Source organism: Triticum dicoccoides, chromosome 2A, assembly GCF_002162155.2.
Source record: "Triticum dicoccoides isolate Atlit2015 ecotype Zavitan chromosome 2A, WEW_v2.0, whole genome shotgun sequence".
In the NCBI taxonomy this organism is placed as follows: domain Eukaryota; kingdom Viridiplantae; phylum Streptophyta; class Magnoliopsida; order Poales; family Poaceae; genus Triticum; species Triticum dicoccoides.
In genome coordinates, this window is record NC_041382.1 from 260,625,052 (window position 1) to 260,641,408 (window position 16,357).

A 16,357-nucleotide genomic window follows, 5' to 3' on the forward strand; every position below is an offset into this window, starting at 1 on the left:
CACCGCTCCACGGGCCTCCGGAAGCCCTGCATCGCCGCCATGTCGCCGTTCCCCTCTTCGGGCTCCGACCATCATCGCCGTCGAATTCGCCGTCTCCAGCGCGTCCCCGAGCCCGCTTCGACGCCCACTGCAACCGCGGTGAGCCCCCGAGTCGTTTCCCCCTTCTCCCCTGGTCTCTTTCGACCTCTAGGCCTTAGCCCCACCTTGGCCGAGAGCTCCACGCCGCCGGCGATGTCGCCGTCGTGGCCACGGTCACCGTAGCGCCCAGCCGAGCACACTATCGTGCTCCACGCCTCACTAGGAGCACGCAGCACGCACCAACGCCTCCCCAAACCCCCTGCAACGCCGACTCCGACCGCACCCGAACTCCGGCGGCCGCAGCCGAGCTCGCCGCCGTCGACTCCGGCCACCCCAGGCCCAGCCACGGCCACCGTTCGACGCGCGGGAGCAAGAGCTCTCCAACGAGCCCAAGAACGGCCTCGCCCGTGCCCTGTAGCGCGATCCCGCATCGCGCCGCCGTCTCGGGCCTCGCCGGCGTCACGTCGCCGGTGGGTTTGACCCACTTTGACCACGGCAGGAACCCCCCCTGAGTCCCTGACAGGTGGGCCCAGCCCTGTAGCTAATTAGGATTAGCGCTAACCACTGTTAGTTAACCCCCTGACACTGACTAGTGGGCCCCAGCGCCACTAATTAGTAATTAGGATTAATTTAACCCTGTTTAACCCCCTGTCGCTGACGTGTGGGCCCCACACGTCAGGTTTGACCTCAGCCAGCCGCAGTTGACCACTGACGTCATGCTGACGTCATGCTGGCGCAATATATATATTTCTGGATTTAATTTAAATCAGGAAATTCCAGAATATTATTTAAACTTCAAAAATTCATAACTTTTATTCTGTAACTCCAAATTGGACAAATTATATATGAAAAATGATCAGAAAAATCCAATCTATCCATCTGTACTATGTTCATGCATGATCAAACAAGTTAAATTGATGTTTCAAGCAGAACAAGGAAAAGCACTTTAAAAGGCCATATTTGAATTTGAAATTTGAATCCTTGATTCAAATTTGTTCAAACCCTTCTGGTTTTAGTTGCATTAGCCCAACACACTCATATTGCCATGTTTCATGCATGCATCATATTGTTGCACATTGTTTGGTGATGGTTGTGTATCGGTGTCCTTTGCGACAGGTTCTACCTCCGAGGAGTACCGTGATTACCCTAACGAAGAACCGTATCAGTGCATCGAACCATCAGGCAAGCAACCAACCATTTGATCATATCGATACAATCCCATGTTCTCGCTCCTGCTCTCTTTTACTGCATTAAGACAACGCGTTTCAAACTGCTGTGTGCTACGGTAGTTGAACCCATTTCCTCTGCATGACCTGTCATTGCCACAGTAACTAGATGAAACCCACTAGCATGTGTAGGAGTTGATTGAGCCATATGTATGTGTTGTTCCTACCTTGCTATGCCTGCTATGCTTAGAGTCGGATCAGGTCTGGTTCATCTGGGTGATGGCTAGAGTGAAATGATTATGTCGGTAATGAGAGTGGTGTGGTGAACACGATTTGGTAAAGGTATCGATGAGAGGCCATGTAGGAGTACATGGTGGGTTGTTTCATTGAAGCCGACCTTAAGCACTGAGATCTGTATGTGTGATTTAAGATACAGCTACTACCATGCATTGGGCCCTGAAATATGACCCCGCTCGACTTCTTATTCACCCTAGCTCTCTGTCCAGGAGTTGCAAGTAGTTTCTGGTGTTTGTAGTCTACTGGAGGCCGTGGACAGCGCTGACCGTAGGGGTGGGCTGTGATGCGGTAGGTACGTGGCACGGTGTACCGAATACCCGTTAGGTATCTCGGGAACCCTGTTCACATCGTTCGGGGCCGTATGGGAAACCTCGGCCGGACTCCCTGCGGATGGAACCTGAATAGGCGATAAACCTGGACTAGAGGCTTAAGTGTTTTGGTAGGTCGTGGTCTACACCCACGTCGGCTTTCGCTTGAAGTCTGCCGAGCACATGTCGTGTGCAGACGCTAAGTGGTGGAAACATGTATGAAGAAGTACACCCCTGCAGGGTTAACATGATCTATTCGAATAGCCGCGTCCGCGGTAAAGGACTACTTGGTTGCCTATACAGTTCATAGACAAGTAAATGGAAACTACTAAAAGCCTCAAGATAAGAGTGAGTGCCGAGGATGGCTCTTCCATAGGAAGACGGAGGTGGATCCTCGGTGATGTATTGAAGTGGTGAGTAGTGGACTCGTGTGCGCAAAACCATTTTAAGTTGGAGTATCGTAGGATAGTCTAGCCAAGAGTCAAAGCTGGCTTGCTGCAATAACTCCACCAACCCTTCTTGATACTAAGCATGTATGTAGGATCTGATGTAAGTCTTGCTGAGTACCTTTGTACTCATGTTGCTATAATCTACATTTTTACAGAAGACGCTGCAACCCCTTCTGATGGGTTCTATGTAGACGTTGACATCAACGAGTAGGCTAAAGACCCAGGTGGTGACCCTGAGCTTGTGAAGGACCACGTAGTATAGCTAGGCTTCCAAGCCTCTTTTATTTTACTAGTTGTCTGTACTCAGACAATGTACTTCCGCTGCTGGTTTGTATGACTGTATGACTTGAATGCTGGGTCGTGTGACCCGTATCTTTGTGTATGCTATGTATGGCTCCCTGAGCCTTAAATAAAGTACTTGTGTCGTAGAGTCATGTTGTGATGCTTCGTTGTATTTGCACATATCGAGCATATTGTGTGTATGATTGAAATGCTTGGTATGTGTGGGATCTGACTATCTAGTTGTTTATCTTTAGTAGCCTCTCTTACCGGGAAATGTCTCCTAGTGTTACGGCTGAGCCATGGTAGCTTGCTACTGCTCTGGAACACTTAGGCTGGCCGGCATGTGTCCTTCTTCGTTCCTGTGTCTGTCCCTTCGGGGAAATGTCACGCTTTGAGTACCGGAGTCCTGTTAGCCCGCTACAGCCCGGTTTACCAGAGTCCTGCTAGCCCAGTGCTACAGCCCGGACCCACTTGCTGATGACCGACACGTTCGAAGCTGGGTCATGGATGCCTGTCCCTGTAAGTCTGTGCCACTTTGGGTTTACGACTAGTCATGTCAGCCCGGGCTCTTTATCATATGGATGCTAGCGACACTATCATATACGTGAGCCAAAAGGCGCAAACGGTCCCGGGCAAAGGTAAGGCGACACCCGTGGGGATACCGTGCGTGAGGCCGCAAAGTGATATGAGGTGTTACCGGCTAGATCGATGTGACATCGAGTCGGGGTCCTGACAGCGTTGGTATCAGAGCCGGACTGCCTGTAGGTTCTCCAAGCCAAACTGGTCGATGTTGAGTCTAGAAATTCTTTAGTTATATGTAGGGGAATTGATTGTGGGATGGAACGTAAGGCTCTTTTACTCCTTTATCTCATGACATTCTGATCTGAGTCAGTCCATTCTTCCACCGGGGGTTAAGGAATTAGGACCTATTCTCTCTATCAGGATCACGTGTTACTAATCAGTAGTACCTTATAAGTTTGAGGGATACAAGCCTAGTTCAGTTCTACTACCACATTATGTTGTTAGAATGGATTCAGAACTTTGACATGATGATGTTGAGTGTGTACGAAATCCTTTGTCAAATGTCTCAAAATCCTTCTTGAGCATTTACAGCTGTTATGCTGCCGAAATTTTGCTAGAAATTCTAATGCCCTTGCATTATGATTGTGCTTTCAGATGGCCACTCGCGACCTCAATCAAGTGGTTCGCCTGACTCGATGCCTAGATGTACCCGGCCATACTGCCAAGTTGGTCAGGGTAATGACTGGGGCTGGATACCGCTGGTATCCTGAGTACACGGTCGAAGAGCAATTCCGAGACTTTAATCAAAGCCAGTATCTCTGCACTGTCAGGATATTTCCGTCTTATCCTGGATCCACCGAGCCTCTTCACTGCTCCTATGGACTCGGGGTTACTATTGAGATGGCTGTGCAGGACGCCACCTACTCTATGATGACCATTATGCGAGTCAGATCTGGTCTATTTCGGGACTCTGATTTCCGGTATATGCCAGGATCACTTCCGGGAGCACAAGGGTATCTCCAGGCTATTTATGCTGACCCCACTCAGGAGGATTCACGAACTCGCACCACTGCTGAGATGCTCGAGGATAAGGACCGTGAAAATCGGGCCTTGAGGTTAGAGCTCTTCAATACCCGTGCTGACCACTGGGCCACTTTGACTCGGTTCGCACCGGCGGTGCAAGCTGGATTCTCAGATATGCGCGATCTCTATCCTGTGAGATCTGCTCTGCCAGACGTGATGGTTTGGCGTGATGTAGGAGGCATCACCCCACCTCGCGGTCCCCGCAGGCCACCGTCTGTTGGTCCAAGGCCTCATCCTAGCCCCTATGGTCCACAAGCTCCGCGAGATCGTCTGTTTCCGGATGATCATGTTGAGCTTCCAGGCTATGGAGGTGACTTTTACGAGGACTACTACGGATCGGTCTGAGTTAGTGGTAGTATCACTAGTTCGCACTAGCTGTGTCGTCTATCGTCCCGCGTGACTCGTGGGATATGACCTAGTTTGTACTCTTTCCGGAGGGGTAGAAGAATAATGTATAGGAGCTTGGAATGCCTCCGATGAGATGTAATCCTTTTCTCACCGTAATAGTACTTTGTTTGGTCTTGTACTAAACCCTGTATGGTGTGTATGACGATGGAATAAAAGAAGCAGTTTCTGTTTTTACCATGTCATACGGATGATCATCTTGCATTTCGAGTTATTCCTTACATTCTGTATCCTATGTCGGAATTTTATCATTCTGACTAAATCATTGTCTTGTTACCTAGGATGGTCAACACGCGCGCTAACCCTGCTTCTCAAGAGCAGGCCGAAGGCAGTGAAGGCAGGAATGAAAATCTGCCTCATCCTCCTTCACTAGCCGAGGTTATGATGGAGGCTGAGAGAAACAAGCGGGAGACCAACCGTTTGTTGGAGCGTATTGAACAGAACACGGCACACCATCAGAGGACTAACGTGGTGTCACTCAGTGATTTTATCAAATTACATCCACCGACGTTCCACCACTCCGTCGAGCCTCTCGACGCTGATGACTGGCTTCGCAGTATCTCTCATAAACTGCGTTCCGCGCTGGTAGCGGAGGCTGACAAGGTCACCTTTGCTGCATATCATCTTGAAGGCCCCGCCAGTCTATGGTGGGAAAATTATGGAGCTATGCGCCCAGCGGGCCATGTCACTACTTGAGCTGAGTTCAGCGAGGCTTTCCGTGAGCATCATATTCCGGAGGGTCTCATGGACCGTAAACGTGAAGAATTTTGCAGTTTCACCCAAGGCCGACTTTCTGTGGATGTTTACAGCAGGGAGTTTGGTAATCTCGCACGATATGCAACCGAGGAAGTTTCTACTGACGCCAAGAAGCAAGCAAGGTTCCGTAAGGGCCTTAGTCCTGAGCTTCGCCGTGACCTCCGTCTGCATGAGTGCACATCTTTTCAGAAACTTGTCAACAAAGCCATCAGTGCTAAAAGTGGTCAGACTGACTATGACGCAACACGCAAGCATGGCCGTGATATGGGTTCCTCATCCGGTGCTGGTCCTCAGAAGCGCCGCGTGTGGGTACCCAACACCGCCCTGCCACCCAGGTTCACACCGAGGCCATCCTTCCAGGCGCCTCGCCCCGTTCAGCAGTCTGCACCGGCCAAGCCCTATGGGGGTCCAACTAACAATGCTCCTCCACGTACCAGTTCCGTGACTTGTTTCAAGTGTGGGGAATCTGGCCACTATATGCGTGAGTGTCCCCAGACCAACCCCAACCAGTCTGCTAAAGCTGTTGGCCGTGGCAAGCCGACAGGAAAAGTATTCCACGTCAAGCCGGTCACCGCTACACGTGGCCATGTCAACTGTATCTCTGCCGAAGAAGCTCAAGAGGATCCCAACATCATTCTCGGTACGCTTCTTGTTAATTGCCACCCGGCATCTGTTCTTTTCGATACAGGAGCCTCTCATTCTTTTATATCTGAAAACTATGCTCGCTTGCATAACGTTGCATTCGGTGATATGCCAACCTCTATGGTAATTCAAACTCCGGGATCCAAATGGCAAACTTCTAGAGTAAGCCATGGAAATGAAATCCAAGTCGACAGACTTGTTTTCCTTGCCTCTTTGATAGCCCTTAAATTTTCAGATATCAATATCATTCTGGGTATGGACTGGATGTCAGCTCATCAAGCCAAAATTGATTGCTTCTCTAGGACTGTTCAACTCACCCATCCTTCGGGGAAGATAGTCAATGTCTTGACCCGAATAGCTAAGTGACAATTATATTCTCTTAACGCCAGCCCTTTGCCAGACCTTGAGGACGTTCCGGTAGTCCGTGACTTCCCGGATGTCTTCCTAGAAGAATTGCCAGGTGTTCCACCTGACAGGGATGTTGAGTTCGTAATAGACCTCATTCCGGGAACCGTTCCGATTGCTAGCAGACCCTATAAGATGGCACCCCTAGAACTAGCCGAGCTTAAGAAACAACTCGATGAGTCCTTGAAAAAGGGTTTCATCCGACCTAGTTCATCTCCGTGGGCTTGCCCCGTCCTATTCGTCAAGAAGAAGGATGGTATGGACCGGATGGTTGTAGATTACCGACCTGTCAATTTGGTCACAATCAAGAACAAATATCCGCTTCCCAGGATCAACGACCTGTACGATCAGCTCGCTGGATCCTCAGTCTTCTCCAAGATGGATTTGAGGTTGGGCTACCATCAAATCAAAATCAGAAACGGGGACATTCCTAAAACGGCCTTTGTTACTCGTTATGGCCAATACGAGTACACCGTCATGTCCTTCGGTTTAACCAACGCTCCAGCCACCTTTTCTCGGTTAATGAACTCAATCTTCATGGAGTATTTGGATAAATTCGTTGTAGTTTACCTCGATGATATACTCATCTACTCCAAGAATGAGGAAGAACATGCCGAACATCTAAGGCTAGTGTTGAAGAAACTTCGAGAGCATCGCCTTTATGCCAAATTTTCTAAATGTGAATTCTGGTTGTCAGAAGTGACCTATCTGGGTCATGTAATATCTGGTAAAGGTATTGCTGTTAACCCTGAGCGAGTTCAAGCCGTCCTTAACTGGACTCCACCTGAATCGGTCAAGCAAGTTCGGAGTTTTCTAGGCTTAGCGAGCTATTGTCGTCGCTTTGTCGAGAACTTCTCCAAGGTTGCCAAACCTCTAACCGAACTCCTCAAGAAAGATAAGAAGTTCGAGTGGACTCCACAATGTGAGCACAGCTTTCAGGAACTGAAAAGACGCCTGACTTCTGCTCCCGTACTGGTACCGCCAGACTTCTCCAAGGACTTTGTTATCTACTGCGACGCCTCGCGACAAGGACTAGGTTGCATTCTCATGCAAGATCGACACGTAATTGCCTATGCTTCACGGCAATTGCACCCACACGAGGAGAATTATCCTACTCATGATCTAGAGCTTGCAGCTGTAGTCTATGCACTTAAGACCTGGCGACATTACCTCCTCGGTAATCGTTGCGAAATATTCACTGATCACCAAAGTCTGAAGTACATCTTCACCCAACCGGATTTGAATCTCAGGCAAAGACGTTGGGTCGAGTTGATCACAGATTTCGACTTAGGAATAACCTACACCCCAGGGAAAGCCAACGTCATGGCTGATGCGCTAAGTCGTAAATCTTATTGTAACAATCTGATGTTACAACAAAGTCAACCGCTTCTCCATGAGGAATTTCGGAAGCTTAACCTTCACATTGTTCCTCAAGGATTTCTTTCCACCTTGGTGGCGAAACCTACTCTTACGGATCAAATCATTGCTGCCCAGAAGCGAGATAAGGGAATAGCTAAGATCAAGGAGAACATTGCTAGCGGAGGTGCTAGTTGTTTCTCCACAAATGATCATGGTGTTGTGTACTTTGAGAACCGTCTAGTGGTTCCCAAGAACCAGCATCTACGGCAGTTGATCCTTAAGGAGGCTCACCATTCATCCCGGTAGTACTAAGATGTATCAGGACCTACGCCAGAGGTTCTGGTGGACTAGGATGAAGAGAGAAATTGCTCAGTATATTGCAAATTGCGACGTCTGTCGTCGTGTAAAAGCAGAGCACCAACGGCCTGCTGGCACCCTTCAACCCTTAGCTATTCCTGAATGGAAATGGGATAAAATTGGTATGGATTTCATTACCGGTTTTCCCAGGACCAAGAGAGGGAATAATGCTATTTTCGTCGTGGTCGATCGTCTTTCCAAAGTAGCCCATTTTCTACCTGTTCGAGAGAGTATAACCGCTAGTCAGCTGGCAGACTTATACATCTCCCGAATAGTGTCCCTTCATGGTGTTCCTTTGGAAATTAACTCGGATCGAGGAAGTCTTTTCACCTCTCGATTTTGGGAAAGTTTCCAAAATGCTATGGGAACTCGTCTCTCCTTTAGCACCGCCTTCCACCCTCAGTCGAGTGGTCAAGTGGAACGCGTCAACCAAATTCTAGAAGACATGCTTCGAGCCTCTGTTATCTCATTCGGAATGGACTGGGAGAAGTGCCTTCCATTTGCCGAATTCGCTTACAACAACAGTTATCAATCTAGCTTGGGTAAAGCCCCTTTTGAAGTTCTCTATGGACGACGGTGTCGAACACCCCTTAACTGGTCAGAGACCGGGGAAAGACAATTCTTTGGCCCAGACATGATTCAGGAAGCAGAAGAACAAGTTCGCATCGTTCGTGAAAAGTTGAAAACAGCCCAATCTCGTCAAAAGAGTCAATATGACCGAAAACATAAGGCTATGACTTTCGAGGTTGACGAGAAGGCATATCTTCGGGTCACCCCTCTGAAGGGAACCCATCGTTTCGGTATCAAAGGCAAATTGGCTCCTCGTTACATTGGACCTTTTCGCATTCTTGCCAAACGAGGGGAAGTTGCCTACCAGCTGGAACTACCTCCGCATCTCTCCAGAGTCCACGATGTCTTCCACGTTTCTCAACTCAGGCGTTGCTTCTCGGATCCTATCCGTGAAGTGGACCACGAAACGCTTGATCTCCAAGATAATCTTACATATCGAGAGTACCCCGTTCGTATCCTCGATCAGGCCGAACGTATCACCCGACGTCAGAACATCAAGTTCCTCAAAGTACAATGGTCGCACCATTCTGAGGATGAAGCAACCTGGGAAAGGGAGGATCGTCTTCGACTTGAGTACCCCGCCTTCTTCCCGGAGGAACCCAAATCTCGGGACGAGATTCTTTTGAGTGGGGGTGAGTTGTCACACCCTAGATAGTCATGCATTAGAGTGTTGCATCATGTTTACTCTTTCATCAGAAACTTGAAATGGGGATCTATGAAACCCTCAGAATCATTTTGAAAATGACCCAAATAAAAATTTCTCCAAAAGGGTCCAAGAAAATGCTCATGTTGATCTCTGAAAATATTGGACAGAGATAAAAATCAAACCAATATTTTTAGTGGCTCATGGACATTTATTTTGGGCATTTGGAATTAATGCATAAATATTTGCTTTGGAAATATATTTCTATATATATTAATATATGTCCAAATATTATGCCAATTATAAAGGAGCTCTGGAATAATATATCTAGCCCCTGAAAAATTTGGCATAAGTTAAATAAATGATTTAATATATTATTTAAATCAAAACAAATGTCAGAAATTAGAAAACAGAAAAAAATAAAAGGGAGAAGCTTACCTGGGCTCCTCCACTGTGCAGCCCATCCAGCTGGCCGGCCCAGCCAGCAGGCGGCCCAGCCCGTCTCCCTCCTCTGTCGTCTTCGTCCCGACAGAGGGAGGGGAGTGTGGCCGGCGCGCGCGCGCCACCGCGCCACGCCACCTCTCTCCCGGCCTGCCTGCCCTCCCCTCCTCGCCTCGATGCCCTGGACGACGCCACGCCTCCCCCCTGCTCTCTCTCACTCGCCCTCGGCTCTTCCCTCCTCTCCCTCGCTCTCTCTCTCACGGCCGAACACCACCGTCGCCGCCGTTCGCCTTAGCAGCCGTCTCCGGCCACCCCTCGCTCCCCCGACTAGCTCAGAAGCTCCGCCACAACCCCCTCTTCCTCCCCACCGCTCCACGGGCCTCCGGAAGCCCTGCATCGCCGCCACGTCGCCGTTCCCCTCTTCGGGCTCCGACCATCATCGCCGTCGAATTCGCCGTCTCCAGCGCGTCCCCGAGCCCGCTTCGACGCCCACTGCAACCGCGGTGAGCTACGCCACCGTTTCCCCCTCTTCTCCCCCTCGTTCCCTCACCGTAGCCTCCTCCCCACCACGGCCGAACCTCCGCCGTCGCCGAGCTCGCCGTCGACGCAGCTCCGGTGACCATTTGGTCACCCCGGCGAGTCCAACGAGTTCGTAAGGCTCCATAGAGCATCCCTAGCGCCTCGCTTCGCTCGCCTTCGAGCTCCAACCCCGTTTCCGTGCACGACCGAACTCCGGCGGCCGCAGCCGAGCTCGCCGCCGTCGACTCCGGCCACCTCAGGCACGGCCACCACCACCGTTCGACGCGCGGGAGCAAGAGCTCTCCAACGAGCCCAAGAACGGCCTCGCCCGTGCCCTGTAGCGCGATCCCGCATCGCGCCGCCGTCTCGGGCCTCGCCGGCGTCACGTCGCCGGTGGGTTTGACCCACTTTGACCACGGCTGGAACCCCCCTGAGTCCCTAACAGGTGGGCCCAGCCCTGTAGCTAATTAGGATTAGCGCTAACCACTGTTAGTTAACCCCCTGACACTGACTAGTGGGCCCCAGCGCCACTAATTAGTAATTAGGATTAATTTAACCCTGTTTAACCCCCCTGTCACTGACGTGTGGGCCCCACACGTCAGGTTTGACCCCAGACAGCCGCAGTTGACCACTGACGTCATGCTGACGTCATGCTGGCGCAATAATTATATTTCTGGATTTAAATTAAATCAGGAAATTCCAGAATATTATTTAAACTTCAAAAATTCATAACTTTTATTCTGTAACTCCAAATTGGACAAATTATATATGAAAAATGATCAGAAAAATCCAATCTATCCATCTGTACTATTTTCATGCATGATCAAACAAGTTAAATTGATGTTTTAAGCAGAACAAGGAAAAGCACTTTAAAAGGCCATGTTTGAGTTTGAAATTTGAATCTTTGATTCAAATTTGTTCAAACCCTTCTGGTTTTAGTTGCATTAGCCCAACACACTCATATTGCCATGTTTCATGCATGCATCATATTGTTGCACATTGTTTGGTGATGGTTATGTATCGGTGTCCTTTGCGACAGGTTCTGCCTCCGAGGAGTACCGTGATTACCCTAACGAAGAACCGTATCAGTGCATCGAACCATCAGGCAAGCAACCAACCATTTGATCATATCGATACAATCCCATGTTCTCGCTCCTGCTCTCTTTTACTGCATTAAGACAACGCGTTTCAAACTGCTGTGTGCTACGGTAGTTGAACCCATTTCCTCTGCATGACCTGTCATTGCCACAGTAACTAGATGAAACCCACTAGCATGTGTAGGAGTTGATTGAGCCATATGTATGTGTTGTTCCTACCTTGCTATGCCTGCTATGCTTAGAGTCGGATCAGGTCTGGTTCATCTGGGTGATGGCTAGAGTGAAATGATTATGTCGGTAATGAGAGTGGTGTGGTGAACACGATTTGGTAAAGGTATCGATGAGAGGCCATGTAGGAGTACATGGTGGGTTGTTTCATTGAAGCCGACCTTAAGCACTGAGATCTGTATGTGTGATTTAAGATACAGCTACTACCATGCATTGGGCCCTGAAATATGACCCCGCTCGACTTCTTATTCACCCTAGCTCTCTGTCCAGGAGTTGCAAGTAGTTTCTGGTGTTTGTAGTCTACTGGAGGCCGTGGACAGCGCTGACCGTAGGGGTGGGCTGTGATGCGGTAGGTACGTGGCACGGTGTACCGAATACCCGTTAGGTATCTCGGGAACCCTGTTCACATCGTTCGGGGCCGTATGGGAAACCTCGGCCGGACTCCCTGCGGATGGAACCTGAATAGGCGATAAACCTGGACTAGAGGCTTAAGTGTTTTGGTAGGTCGTGGTCTACACCCACGTCGGCTTTCGCTTGAAGTCTGCCGAGCACATGTCGTGTGCAGACGCTAAGTGGTGGAAACATGTATGAAGAAGTACACCCCTGCAGGGTTAACATGATCTATTCGAATAGCCGCGTCCGCGGTAAAGGACTACTTGGTTGCCTATACAGTTCATAGACAAGTAAATGGAAACTACTAAAAGCCTCAAGATAAGAGTGAGTGCCGAGGATGGCTCTTCCATAGGAAGACGGAGGTGGATCCTCGGTGATGTATTGAAGTGGTGAGTAGTGGACTCGTGTGCGCAAAACCATTTTAAGTTGGAGTATCGTAGGATAGTCTAGCCAAGAGTCAAAGCTGGCTTGCTGCAATAACTCCACCAACCCTTCTTGATACTAAGCATGTATGTAGGATCTGATGTAAGTCTTGCTGAGTACCTTTGTACTCATGTTGCTATAATCTACATTTTTACAGAAGACGCTGCAACCCCTTCTGATGGGTTCTATGTAGACGTTGACATCAACGAGTAGGCTAAAGACCCAGGTGGTGACCCTGAGCTTGTGAAGGACCACGTAGTATAGCTAGGCTTCCAAGCCTCTTTTATTTTACTAGTTGTCTGTACTCAGACAATGTACTTCCGCTGCTGGTTTGTATGACTGTATGACTTGAATGCTGGGTCGTGTGACCCGTATCTTTGTGTATGCTATGTATGGCTCCCTGAGCCTTAAATAAAGTACTTGTGTCGTAGAGTCATGTTGTGATGCTTCGTTGTATTTGCACATATCGAGCATATTGTGTGTATGATTGAAATGCTTGGTATGTGTGGGATCTAACTATCTAGTTGTTTATCTTTAGTAGCCTCTCTTACCGGGAAATGTCTCCTAGTGTACCGCTGAGCCATGGTAGCTTGCTACTGCTCTGGAACACTTAGGCTGGCCGGCATGTGTCCTTCTTCGTTCCTGTGTCTGTCCCTTCGGGGAAATGTCACGCTTTGAGTACTGGAGTCCTGTTAGCCCGCTACAGCCCGGTTTATCGAAGTCCTGTTAGCCCAGTGCTACAGCCCGGACCCACTTGCTGATGACCGACACGTTCGAAGCTGGGTCATGGATGCCTGTCCCTATAAGTCTGTGCCACTTTGGGTTTACGACTAGTCATGTCAGCCCGGGCTCTTTATCATATGGATGCTAGCGACACTATCATATACGTGAGCCAAAATGCGCAAACGGTCCCGGGCAAAGGTAAGGCGACACCCGTGGGGATACCGTGCGTGAGGCCGCAAAGTGATATGAGGTGTTACCGGCTAGATCGATGTGACATCGAGTCGGGGTCCTGACAGTGTTTGAGCATCAGAAATAGAAATATCATTTGGATTCTCAGGTGTTTCAGTAATAGGTTCACTAGAAGCATGCAAAGTCCTATCATTTTTTTCTTCCTTTTAGAAGGACTAGGTGCATCCACATTATTTCTCTGAGAATCTTGCTCAATTCTCTTAGGGTGGCCTTCAGGATACAAAGGTTCCTGAGTCATTCTACCAGTTCTAGTAGCCACTCTAACAGCATAGTCACTATTCTTACTATTCAATTCATTGAGCAAATCATTTTGAGCTTTAAGTACTTGTTCTACTTGAGTGGTAACCATAGAAGCATGTTTACTAATAAGTTTAAGTTCACCTTTAACATTAGCCATATAATCACCCAAGTGTTCAAGCATATTTGAATTGTATTTCAATTGTCTACCACAATAAGCATTGAAGTCTTCTTTCTTAACCGTAAATTTATCAAACTCATCTAAGCATGGGCTAGCAAACATAGTAAATGGGATTTCAGCTTTATCATATCTATAGAGAGAATTTTCCTTTACTACCTGTGTCGGGTTATCAAGACCATGAGTTTCTTCAGTATGTAATGGATTAAGATCATGTGTTTCTTCAACAGGCGGTAAATTAAGACCGTGTATTTCTTCAATAGGAGGTAAATTCTTAACATCTTCAGCTTTAATACCTATTTCTTTCATAGACTTATTTGCCTCTTGCATATCTTCAGGATTGAGAAATAGAATACCCCTCTTCTTTGGAGTTGGTTTAGGAATAGGGTCAGGAGCTGGCTCAGGAAGTGTCCAATTATTTTCATTTGTCAACATATTATTCAATAGAATTTCTGCTTCATCCGGTGTTCTTTCCCTGAAAACAGGACCATCAGAACTATCTATGTAATCTCTGGAAGCATCGGTTAGTCCATTATAAAAGATATCAAGTATTTCATTATTCTTAAGAGGATGACCAGGAAAAGCATTAAGTAACTTGAGAAGCCTCCCCCAAGATTGTGGGAGACTCTCTTCTTCAATTTGCACATAATTATATATACCCCTTAAAGCAGCTTGTTTCTTATGAGCAGGGAGATATTTAGCATAGAAGTAATAAATCATATCCTGGGGACTACGCACACAACCAGTATCAAGAGAATTAAACCATATCTTATCATCACCCTTTAATGAGAACGAAAATATTTTAAGGATGTAAAAGTAACGAGTTCTCTCATCATTAGTGAACAGGGTACCTATATCATTTAATTTAGTAAGATGTGCCACAACAGTTTCAGATTGATAGCCATGAAAAGGATCAGATTCAACCAAAGTAATTATATTAGGATCAACAGAGAATTCATAATCCTTATCAGTAACAAAGATAAGTGAAGTAGCAAAAGCAGGGTCAGGTTTCATCCTAGCATTTAGAGATTGCTTATTCCATTTAGCTAATAACCTCTTAAGTTCATAACTATCTTTGCAAGCTAAAATAGCTAAAGAAGCTTCTTTATCAAAAACATAACCCTTATGAATAACGGGCAAGTCTTCATCATCACATTCATCAATATTATCAGATTCAATATTTTCATTCTATCTAGCCCTAGCAAGTAGTTCATCAAGAAATTCACCAAGTGGCACAATAGTATCAAACATAGAAGGAGTTTCATCATAAGTATGATGCATAGCAGAAGTGGCATCATCAATAACATGTGACATATCAGAACGAATAGCAGAAGCAGGTTTAGGTGTCGCAAGCTTACTCAAAACAGAAGGTGAATCAAGTGCAGAGCTTGATGGCAGTTTCTTACCTCCCCTCGTAGTTGAGGGATAAATCTTGGTTTTTGGATCTCTCAAGTTCTTCATAATGATAAGCAAATATAAATCCCAAGTGACTCAAAGAATAGAGATATGCTCCCCGGAAATGGCGCCAGAAAATAGTCTTGATAACCCACAAGTATAGGGGATCGCAATAGTTTTCGAGGGTAGAGTATTCAACCCAAATTTATTGACTCGACACAAGGGGGGACAAAGAATATTCTCAAGTATTAGCAGCTAAGTTGTCAATTCAACCACACGTGGAAACTTAATATCTGCAGCAAAGTATTTAGTAGCAAAGTAATATGATAGTAGTGGTAACGGTAGCAAAAGGTAACAATAGTAAAATTAGTGTTTTTTGTATTTTGTCGTGATGATAGCAATAGCAACGGAAAAGTAAATAAGCGAAGAACAATATATGGAAAGCTCGTAGGCAATGGATCAGTGATGGAGAATTATGCCGGATGCGGTTCATAATGTAACAGTCATAACCTAGGGTGACACAGAACTAGATCCAATTCATCAATGTAATGTAGGCATGTATTCCGAATATAGTCATACGTGCTTATGGAAAAGAACTTGCATGACATCTTTTGTCCTACCCTCCCGTGGCAGCAGAGTCCTAATGGAAACTAAGGGATATTAAGGCCTCGTTTTAATAGAGTAGCGGAACAAAGCATTAGCACATAGTGAATACATGAACTCCTCAAACAATGGTCATCACGGGTAAGTATCCCAATTATTGTCACTTCGGGGTTAACGGATCATAAGACATAATAGGTGACTATAGACTTGCAAGATAGGATCACGAACTCTCATATGTTGATGAAAACATAATAGGTTCAGATCTGAAACCACGACACTTGGGCCCTAGTGACAAGCATTAAGCATAGCAAAGTCATAGCAACATCAATCTCAGAACATAGTGGATACTAGTGATCAGACATGATAGATCTCATCCAACCCATCACCATCTAGCAAGCCTACGATGAAATTACTCATGCACGGCGGTGAGCATCATGAAATTGGTGATGGAGGATGGTTGATGATGATGATGGCGACACATCCCCCTCTCCGGAGCTCCGAACAGACTCCAAATCAGCCCTCCAGAGAGGTTTTAGGGCTTGGCGGCGG